Source organism: Ursus arctos, unplaced genomic scaffold (genome assembly GCF_023065955.2).
Source record: "Ursus arctos isolate Adak ecotype North America unplaced genomic scaffold, UrsArc2.0 scaffold_25, whole genome shotgun sequence".
Classification (NCBI taxonomy): domain Eukaryota; kingdom Metazoa; phylum Chordata; class Mammalia; order Carnivora; family Ursidae; genus Ursus; species Ursus arctos.
This window is the reverse complement of record NW_026622930.1, coordinates 45,978,077-45,986,966: the sequence shown is the minus strand read 5'-3', so window position 1 is coordinate 45,986,966 and position 8,890 is coordinate 45,978,077. Positions and strand designations below refer to the sequence as shown.

The 8,890-nt window shown below is 41.9% G+C and overlaps 1 pseudogene; it reads left to right on the top strand.

The window, feature by feature from the left end:
- Positions 1 to 7,495: 7,495 nt before the first annotated feature.
- On the top strand, positions 7,496 to 8,140 carry LOC113242310 (ferritin light chain-like; annotated as a pseudogene).
- The last annotated feature ends 750 nt before the right edge of the window (positions 8,141 to 8,890 follow it).

Below are 8,890 nucleotides of genomic sequence, written 5' to 3'. Positions count from 1 at the left end.
GGCAACCCTGGCTAATCACACCCTGTGCCTTCATGTCCACTGGGTTGACAGAAGAAACAAAAGGGTCTGAGGAAAGCTGGCTTGTAGTAAGGACTAAGGGCTTCCTGCTCCACTTCTTCCCTACCATTGAGTCGATGTAGGGAACACTCCAGGACCAAGGGCTCGGTGTGTGTAGTCAGTGTTTCTACCTCCTGGAAGGTTTTCTTTCTTTAGACTCTGTTATGTGATCAATTGTATCTTCTCAAACTTCACGTTGAATCCTTAACCCCTAGTATTTCAGAATGTGACTATAGTTGAAGATAGGGCCTTTAAAGCCAGAAGGAAGTTAAAAGGAGGCCACTAGAGTGGGCCCTAATCTAATCTGAGTGGTTTCCTCATAGCAGGAGGAGAGACACCAGGGGCTGACTTGCACAGTAGACAACCTTGTGAAGAGGCAACATGAGTGCAGCCATCGGCAAGCCAAGGAGAGAGGCCTGAAGAGAAACCAAATCTGTCTGCCCCCTGCTCTTGGACTTCTAGCCTCCAGAATGTGAGTAAATAAGTTTCTCTTGTTTAAGCCACCAAGTCTGGGGTATTGTGTTATGGCGATCCTCTTTTCTCCCACCGGCTGAAAGATCTGTATCAACCTGGAGACTACATGGCCTTGAGAAGTCTCAGTCTCCACTCAGTATTGAGGCGAACACTCTTCTGTTGGTGCTTGCACTTTGCTAACGGGCATCTGTCTAAACTTGCTGTTCTTTCCTTCTCATCAGAGTTATACATGAATGCGGGCCCAGGGGAAAGGACAGCAAAGAAGCCGTTTAAGTTTTACTCAACTTCTTTTTATGGTCCATCCTGAGTCACCACAGGACCACATCCATTTGGTCCAAATACTTGAAAGTTATATAAAGCATCATGGAGTGGTGGTTTTAGCAAAAATGGACAAGATCTTGCAGGCCTACTTATTTTATCTAAATTGTTTATTATATATCTTGCCCTAAGCTCAACACAATACATGTACCACTTTTTCATCCTATAGGCATGAGAACTATTGCTATATTGAACATCTTGCATAGTCTACTGTACAGAGTAGTGGTATGGAGAGAAGCAGGGGAGTTCAATTTAGGTTCTGATGTGAGAAAGCTCAACCCTGTCACCATTTGTTTCTGCTGTTTTAGATAGCTATAGCTTCCCCACCACAAATGGGGTTGTCTTGAGGACCAAATGCTAATATTGTAAAACTAAACTACATACTATAAATCTACAAATATTTATTCATGTATGTGACTTAAAAAATATTCAGATATTATAATATTTTCCCAAAAGAAAATATTTCCTATAATTGTCTGTTGAGGACTAATCACTTGGTCCCAAATATTTAAAATATCGTAGACTTAGTTTCCTGATCTCTGCCTCCTTGTCTCCCCACTTATGAAACAAGATTACATAACTTATCCTTTACAATGAATAAAATAGCGTCTGTATGCCAGACAATTACTGTAACTGGCGATGAGGTAGTAAACAGAATGTATACAAAAAAATTTCTGGTCCCTCACTTAAAAATAAAACTTCTTTGTGTAGTAACATATAACCAGCAATAAAAACAATTAACTGTTAAATGCTAAAGATGAAAATTCACATGTACCCATAATAGCATTAATGTTTTGCTAGATGTCTAATAAGGATAATATGTTTAGAAGTTATTTGGAATATATATATAGTTTTTTTTCTTTTTAAAATGTTGCATCATGACAAACCACTATTAAAGTTCTGTTTAAAAATTTGTGAATGTGGAGACGCCTGGGCAGCTCAGTCAGTTAAGGGTCTGCTTCAGCTCAGGTAATGATCCCAGGGTCTTGGGATCAAGCCCCGAGTCTGGCTCCCTGCTCAGCTGGGAGTCTGCTTCTCCCTCTCTCTCTGCCCCTCCTCGCCGCTCATGATCTCTCTCTCTCACTTGCTGTCTCTTTCTCTCAAATAAATAAATAAATAATATTTAAAAAACAAACTTTGTTAATGGAAAAAAAGAAAAAATAAAAAAATAAAAGTTTGTGAATAGGAAAAATATATTTAAAAGGTTTGTGAGGAGTTTAAATTATTAATATAAATATAATCTAACATAATTGTGAATACACCTTAATAATTTAAATATAAATAAATGAGAAAATAATGGAATGCAATTAAGTCATTAGATTTAATTAGGTAGCTCTTTAAAACACCATCACAGAGGGGCGCCTGGGTGGCACAGCGGTTGGGCGTCTGCCTTCGGCTCAGGGCGTGATCCCGGCGATCTGGGATCGAGCCCCACATCAGGCTCCTCCGCTATGAGCCTGCTTCTTCCTCTCCCACTCCCCCTGCTTGTGTTCCCTCCCTCGCTGGCTGTCTCTATCTCTGTCGAATAAATAAATAAAATCTTTAAAAAAAAAAAACCCATTACAGAGAGGTGTCTATAACAATTTTGAAGAGGTAATATAATTTTTTTTGGTAATAAAATTTTTATTAAAAAGAATCCTGTGTAGGGAATAATATTGGCATCACAGCAGCATAAGAAATCCCTTATTTTTGTCCCTGTTACCCCAACAACAAAAATTTGGCATTCATCCATGGATAAAAGTGCCTTTGAGGGAGCTGTGGGATCCAGCCCCAGATGCCAAGGGACCTGGGAGGCATCTCACCCACCTGTGTGTCAGGTAATAGGCAGACAAGCATTGGTCCCAGCTGTGGACCCTACTGTGGCCTATGAACCATCTCCAATCCCTCTTGGCTGCTGTGTCCTCTAGAGAACACTGACTTAAACAATCACTCACTGTTGAGAGAAACTTTGTGGACATCTAGATTTCCAAAGGAAAAGTTCCAGCACTCCACTGGAGGGGAAAAACAAAACAAATTTGGCTACGTTTGAGTTGGTAAGAGGAACAATTTGACTTTGCCTGCATCACTCCTACTCCAAGGTGGCCCAGCTCGGGCCAAAACAAGATCTTTCTCGTAAAACCTATGTTTTACCCTGTGGGGGAGAGAGAAAGCATGGGCGTGAACACTCAGTTTCTCTAGCTGTGTGGGATGCTACCAAAGGGGTTCCCATCTCCCTCACCTCATTCAGAGTACTGGATTGTGAGCTATGGGACTGGGGGTGGGTGGGGTGGCAGGAGGCTGGGAGAGCTCTTGGGGGGCATTAAAGGAACACGGATCCAATCTGTGTCACAGATTCCATCAAGAAGCCCACCGTTGACCACTGGGAACGCCTCACTGCCCTCAGGCATCCCCAAGGCTCTGTGTCTCACCCACACATTCTCCCTACCCTATGGCTCCCGGTGTACACATCAGTGGGCTGGCTATGAACAAATGCAGACAGTCAGCCAAATATGTGGGCCAGAGAGAGACCACAAATTTGAGCCTTAGCGCCAGCTTTGGAAAAACAAGAGAGATGCTGTTAGCACTCGGCCTGAGATGTTGAGGCTCCAGAGAAGGCAGATGAGCTTAAGAATTCTGCCACAGAGGGAGCCAGAAGCATGAATAGGTACGCACTTAACAAGGTCTGAGAGAGCCTCAGCATCTCCAGCAGGGCTGACGGCAAGTATTTCTCTCCTGAAGGCAGTTAGTAAAACTGGAGGAGATGACCGCTATTTCAAATGAGAAGACAGCAACGCAAAACTACGAAGAACGTGAAAAATCAAAGTAACATGACACCATGAAAGGATCACTATAATTTCCTGGTAACCAAACCTGAAGGCACAGAGATCTGCAATTCACCAGATAAGGAAATTTAAAAAGTAAAAAAGACGAGAGAAAACAAATGCTGGTGAGAGTGTGGAGAGAAAAAAGAGCCCTCGCACAATGTTGGTGGGAATGCAAACTGGTGCAGCCACTCTGGAAAACAGTATGGAGGTTCCTCAAAAAATTACAAATACAGCCACCCTATGATCTAGCAACCCCACTTCTGGGTATATGTCCAAAGGAAATGAAAATCATCTCAACGAGATATCTATACTCCCATGTTCACTGCAGCATTAGTCACGATAGCCAAGACAACCTAAGTGTCCAGTGAGAGATGGATGGATAAAGATACACACACAAACACACAGACACACACAATGAATTATTATTCAGCTGAGAGAAATAAGTAAATATTAAAATTTGCAATGGTATGGATGGATCTTGAGGGCATTATGCTAAATGAAATAAGTCAGGTAGAAAGATAAATACAGTTGATCCTTGAATGACACGGGTTTGAACTGCACAGAGTCCACCTACATGTGGATTTTTTACAGTACAGCACCATAGATTGGTGCACACCTTAAACCTATATAATGTTATATGTCGATTATATCTCAATAGAGCTGGAAAAAAATACATGTTTGTGTATATGTAGAGAAAATTCTGGAAGGATATATAATGAACTCTTTTTAGCTTAGTGATTTATGATAAGGTGTTAATAGAAGTCAGAATCCCATTCATGTGCTCCATCCTTCCATTCTCCCAAAAGTAACCACTGTACTGACTTACAATAGGAATCACTTCCTAGCATTCTTAATGGCAGTAGTTCTTAAAGTGTGGTCTGCAACTTCCAGGAGCCCCCAAACCTTTCTGTACATCTACAAGATCAAAACCATTTTCATAATAATCCTGAGACATAATTTGCCTTTTCACTGTGTTGACATTTGCACTGCTGGTGTGAGAGAGTTGGTGGTGGAGCTGCTGACACCACAGACATGAAGGCAACAGCAGCTGACTGCACGAGCAGTCCTTACATTTCTGAACACCAGGCACATGTGGTTAAAAAAAAAAAAAGCCAGCTTCACTTAAGAATGTCTTAATGTTAGTTTAAAAATTTTATTAAATTTTGAGCCTTGAGTACATGAATTTTTAATATTCTTAATATTCTGTAAAATCAGTTTATTTTTTCTGAATATTAATTTAATATTCTGGAGAAAATGAGAAAGTGTGCTTAAAGCACGTCTGCTGATTCCTGAGGTACTGTGCTTTTCCTGAAGAATAGTGCATCAACAAAAGCCCTTTGCGGTTCTTGATAATTTTTAAGAGTGGAAAGGGATCCTGAGACCAAAAAGGCCAAGGACCACTGCTTTGTGGTTTTATCACCATATGTGGATCCCTACACACTTTAATTTAGCTTTCCCATTTTTTAACTTGATACACATTTTAAGCTTCCCCTCCTCTTTTTAAAAACAGGAATAACTGACAAAATGAACTTTGGTCAGTTTCGTAAGTTTTGACATCTACCTGTGAAACCACATTCACAATTAAGATCACGAATTTATCCCCCAACTCTAAAAGTCTCCTCATGCTGCCTGATGGTCCTCCCCAGCTCTCCACACCCTCTCCTTTCCTGTGACCTCAGAGACTCACAGGTCTGCTTTCTGTCACTCTACATTAGTTTGCATTTCCTAGAATTTTCTGTAAATCAATCATATGGTATGTAGTCTTTTTTTTTTTTTTTTTTGATCTGGCTTCTTTCAGTAAGGACAAATTTTGAGATTTATCCATGTTGTGGAGTGTTATTAATAGTTTGTTCCTTTTATTGATAAGTAGTATTCCAATGTGCATGTGTGTGTGTGTGTGTATCACAGTTGTTTATTCATTCCCTTGTTAATGGACATTTGGGTTGTTTCCAGTTGTGAGCTATAATAAATAAGGCTTCAATGAATATTTATGTACTCATCTTTGTAAGGACATATGCTTTCATTTCTTTTAAGTTAATACCTAGTAATGAAATGACTAGATCACAAAGTAGACGTACATTTAATTTTTTAAGAAATTGCCAAAGACTGTTTCTCAAGGTGATTGTACCATTTTATGTTCTCACCAACAGTGTATGAGAGTTCCAGTTCCTCCATATCCTTGCCAACACTTGGTGTGGTCAGTCTTTTTATTTTAAACTGTTAGGTGTGTGTTGGTATCTCAGTGTGGTATTACCTTGCATTTTCCTAATGACAAATACTTAGCATTTTTTTAATGTGCTTGTTTGCCTTGTATTTATTTTTACTGGTAAAAGTTGTGCTTAAACCTTTTTCCCATTTAAAAGTACTGAGCTATTTTCTTACTGAGTTTTAAGAGTTCTTAAATATTCTAGATGCACGTCCTTCCACTAGGTATATAATTTGCAAATATTTTCTCCTCATCTGTAGTCTTTCCATTGTTTTAATAGGTTTTTTTTTTGAAAGGCAGACTTTTTAAAGTTTTAATCTTGCTGACGTATTAATTAGGCTTTAGGTCAGTGTCTCTTAAACTTTTGTGTACATCTTCATCACCTGCAGGGCTTGTTAAAACAGACTGATGGGCCCCATCCCCAGACTTCCTGAGTTTGTACTCTTGGATGGGGGCCAAGTATCTGCATTCCTAACAATTCCCAGATACCATTGATCCTGCTCTTCCTGGAAACGTGCTTTGAGAAGGAGTCATTTAGATCAGAGTTTCTCAACCTTGATACTGACGACATTTTGGACCCAATAATTCTCTGTTGTGAGGGCGTGTCTTATGCATATAGGATGTTTGGAGCATCCCAGCCTCTGCCCTCCAGATGCCAGTAGTGCATTCCTCCCGAGTCGTGAGAATCTGCTCTGCTTCCAGACATTGCCAAATGTCCTCTTGGAAGGCAAAAATCACTCCGGCTGAGAACCACTGGTCTAGACCCAGGGTTTACAATCTTGTTTCACATTGAAATCACCTGGGGAGCTCTAAAAACCCTTGAGGACTCCACCTTCAAAGGTTCAGGTCAAATCGGCCTGGAGTGGAGGCTAGGCATCCCAAGTTTTTAAAGCTCACAGGTGATTCTACTGTGCAACCAAGCTTGTGACACTACTCGAAAGTCTAATTAGAATAGCTGAGCAGAACCTGTAGTAACCATTGACCTCCAAAAAGAACACAAAGGAATACCAAAGAAAGTGACACCCCACATTCTGAAGGGCTCTCCCCAGAGTGAGGACCTTGATTTCATCAACAATTAGTGGGATTCTCCCCTTGCCTACCTACTCCCCATGGACTCTCTGAAAAGAGCCTTCTTTATGTTCCTTTATAGAAAATAAAAATACAGTTGACCCTCAAAGTGGGGGTTACAGGCGCTGACCACACGCAGTGGGAAACCCATATAACCTTTGACTCCCCCCAAACTTAACTACTAATCATCCACTGTTGATCAGAGGCCTTATTGATAACAATTAATACATAACTTATACGTTATATGCATTTTATACTGTATTTTTACAATAAAGTATCTAGAGAAGAGAAAATGTTACTAAGAAAGTTATAGCAAAGAGAAAATACATTTACAGGACTGTACTGAAAACAATCCCCATACAGGTAGTGCGCCCAGCGGTCCCTCAGATCTGTCTCTTGTTTCAACGGTGTTTGGGCAGAACAGACCCAGGGACACCCCTCTTCCTGCCTCCCACCACCCCTCAACCACTTTTCCAGTCACAGCCTTCAGAACCATCTTCTCATCCCCCTGAGCTTACAGGACTAGCAACACCATCTTCTGAGCTTAGCTTCCTATTGCCGATCAACCATGAGGCCCCATGTTTGTCAGAATGATTCCAGTCAGGTGGAGGCCCCCACCGCCAGCCGCCTGGTCAACAGGCATCTGCCAGCCTCCTACACCTACCTGTCTCTGGGCTCCATTTCCACGGCGAGGATGTGACTCTGGAAGACGTGGGCCACTTCTTCTGTGAGTTGGCTGAGGAGACACACGAGGGCGCCAAGCCTCTCTTGATGCAAAACCAGCGCAGCAGCCGCGCCATGTCCCAGGACTGCAGAAGCCGGTGCAGGACAAGTGGGGTAAAACCCCCGATGCCATGGAAGCCACCCAGGTCCTGGAGATGAACCGGAAGCAGGCCCTTCCGGAGCTGCATGCCCTGGGTTCTGCCCGCGCAGACCCCCATCTCTGTGACTTCCTGGAAAACCACTTCCTGGGTGAGGAGGTGAAGCGCATCAGGAAGATGTGGACCACCTGACTCACCTCTGCAGGCTGGCCAGCCCCCAGGCTGGGCTGGGCGAGGATGTCTTGGAAAGCCTCACCCTCCCACATGACTGGGAGCCTCCGGGGCCCAGCAGCCCTTCAGGAGCCCCTCTGGCATCCTCCTGGCATTGGACCTTCTGCCTGAGCCTCTCAGGCTCTATGCAGCTTTTTAACCATCCTGGAGCCCTCTCCTAAACCATAGACCAAATGGAAATAATCAGGCTTTCACAGCAAGGGAAAAAAGACCCTAGGAAATTTTTAAAAAATGTGTAAGTGGACCCACGCAGTTCAAACAAGTGTTATTCAAGGGTAAACTAGCTTCTTGAAGAATGTCTACAACTTAGCAATTTGGTAATAAATTATTCGGTTTTTAAATAAAGAACGGTATCTCTAATTTTTTAGAAAGAGTAAAAGAGTAACACTTATGCTAATTACTCAGTAGACACACATGATTCAACTTGATATGTGGACAAAGCTTTGCATCTCTGGGGTAAATGTCTGCACTTCCACTAATTCTCTGGGTAATCTTGGGTAAGTCATTCAGCCTTTATGAAATGTTTTCCTCTTCTGTAAAATAAAGGAGTTGACTAAATGACTTTGAGAACATTTAAGTCATACCAATTCACCATTGCTCATCTTTATTTTATTTGTTTACTTATTTTTTTAAGGTGGGGAGGGGCAGAGGGAGAAGGAGAGAAAGAATCTTAAGCAGCTCCACTCCCATTCCAGAGCCTGATGTGGGGCTTGATCTCAACATCCTGAGATCATGACCTGAGCCGAAATCAAGAGTCAGAGACTTAACCATCTGAGCCACCCTGGGGACCCTCACTACTGCTCATTTTATAAGTTAAATGATTAGAGGAAAATCACTTAAGGGGAAATAGATGGTTTCTTGAATGCTGGATTTTCTCTCTTCCATTTTATAACAGTGGGTGGCTTTCTTTT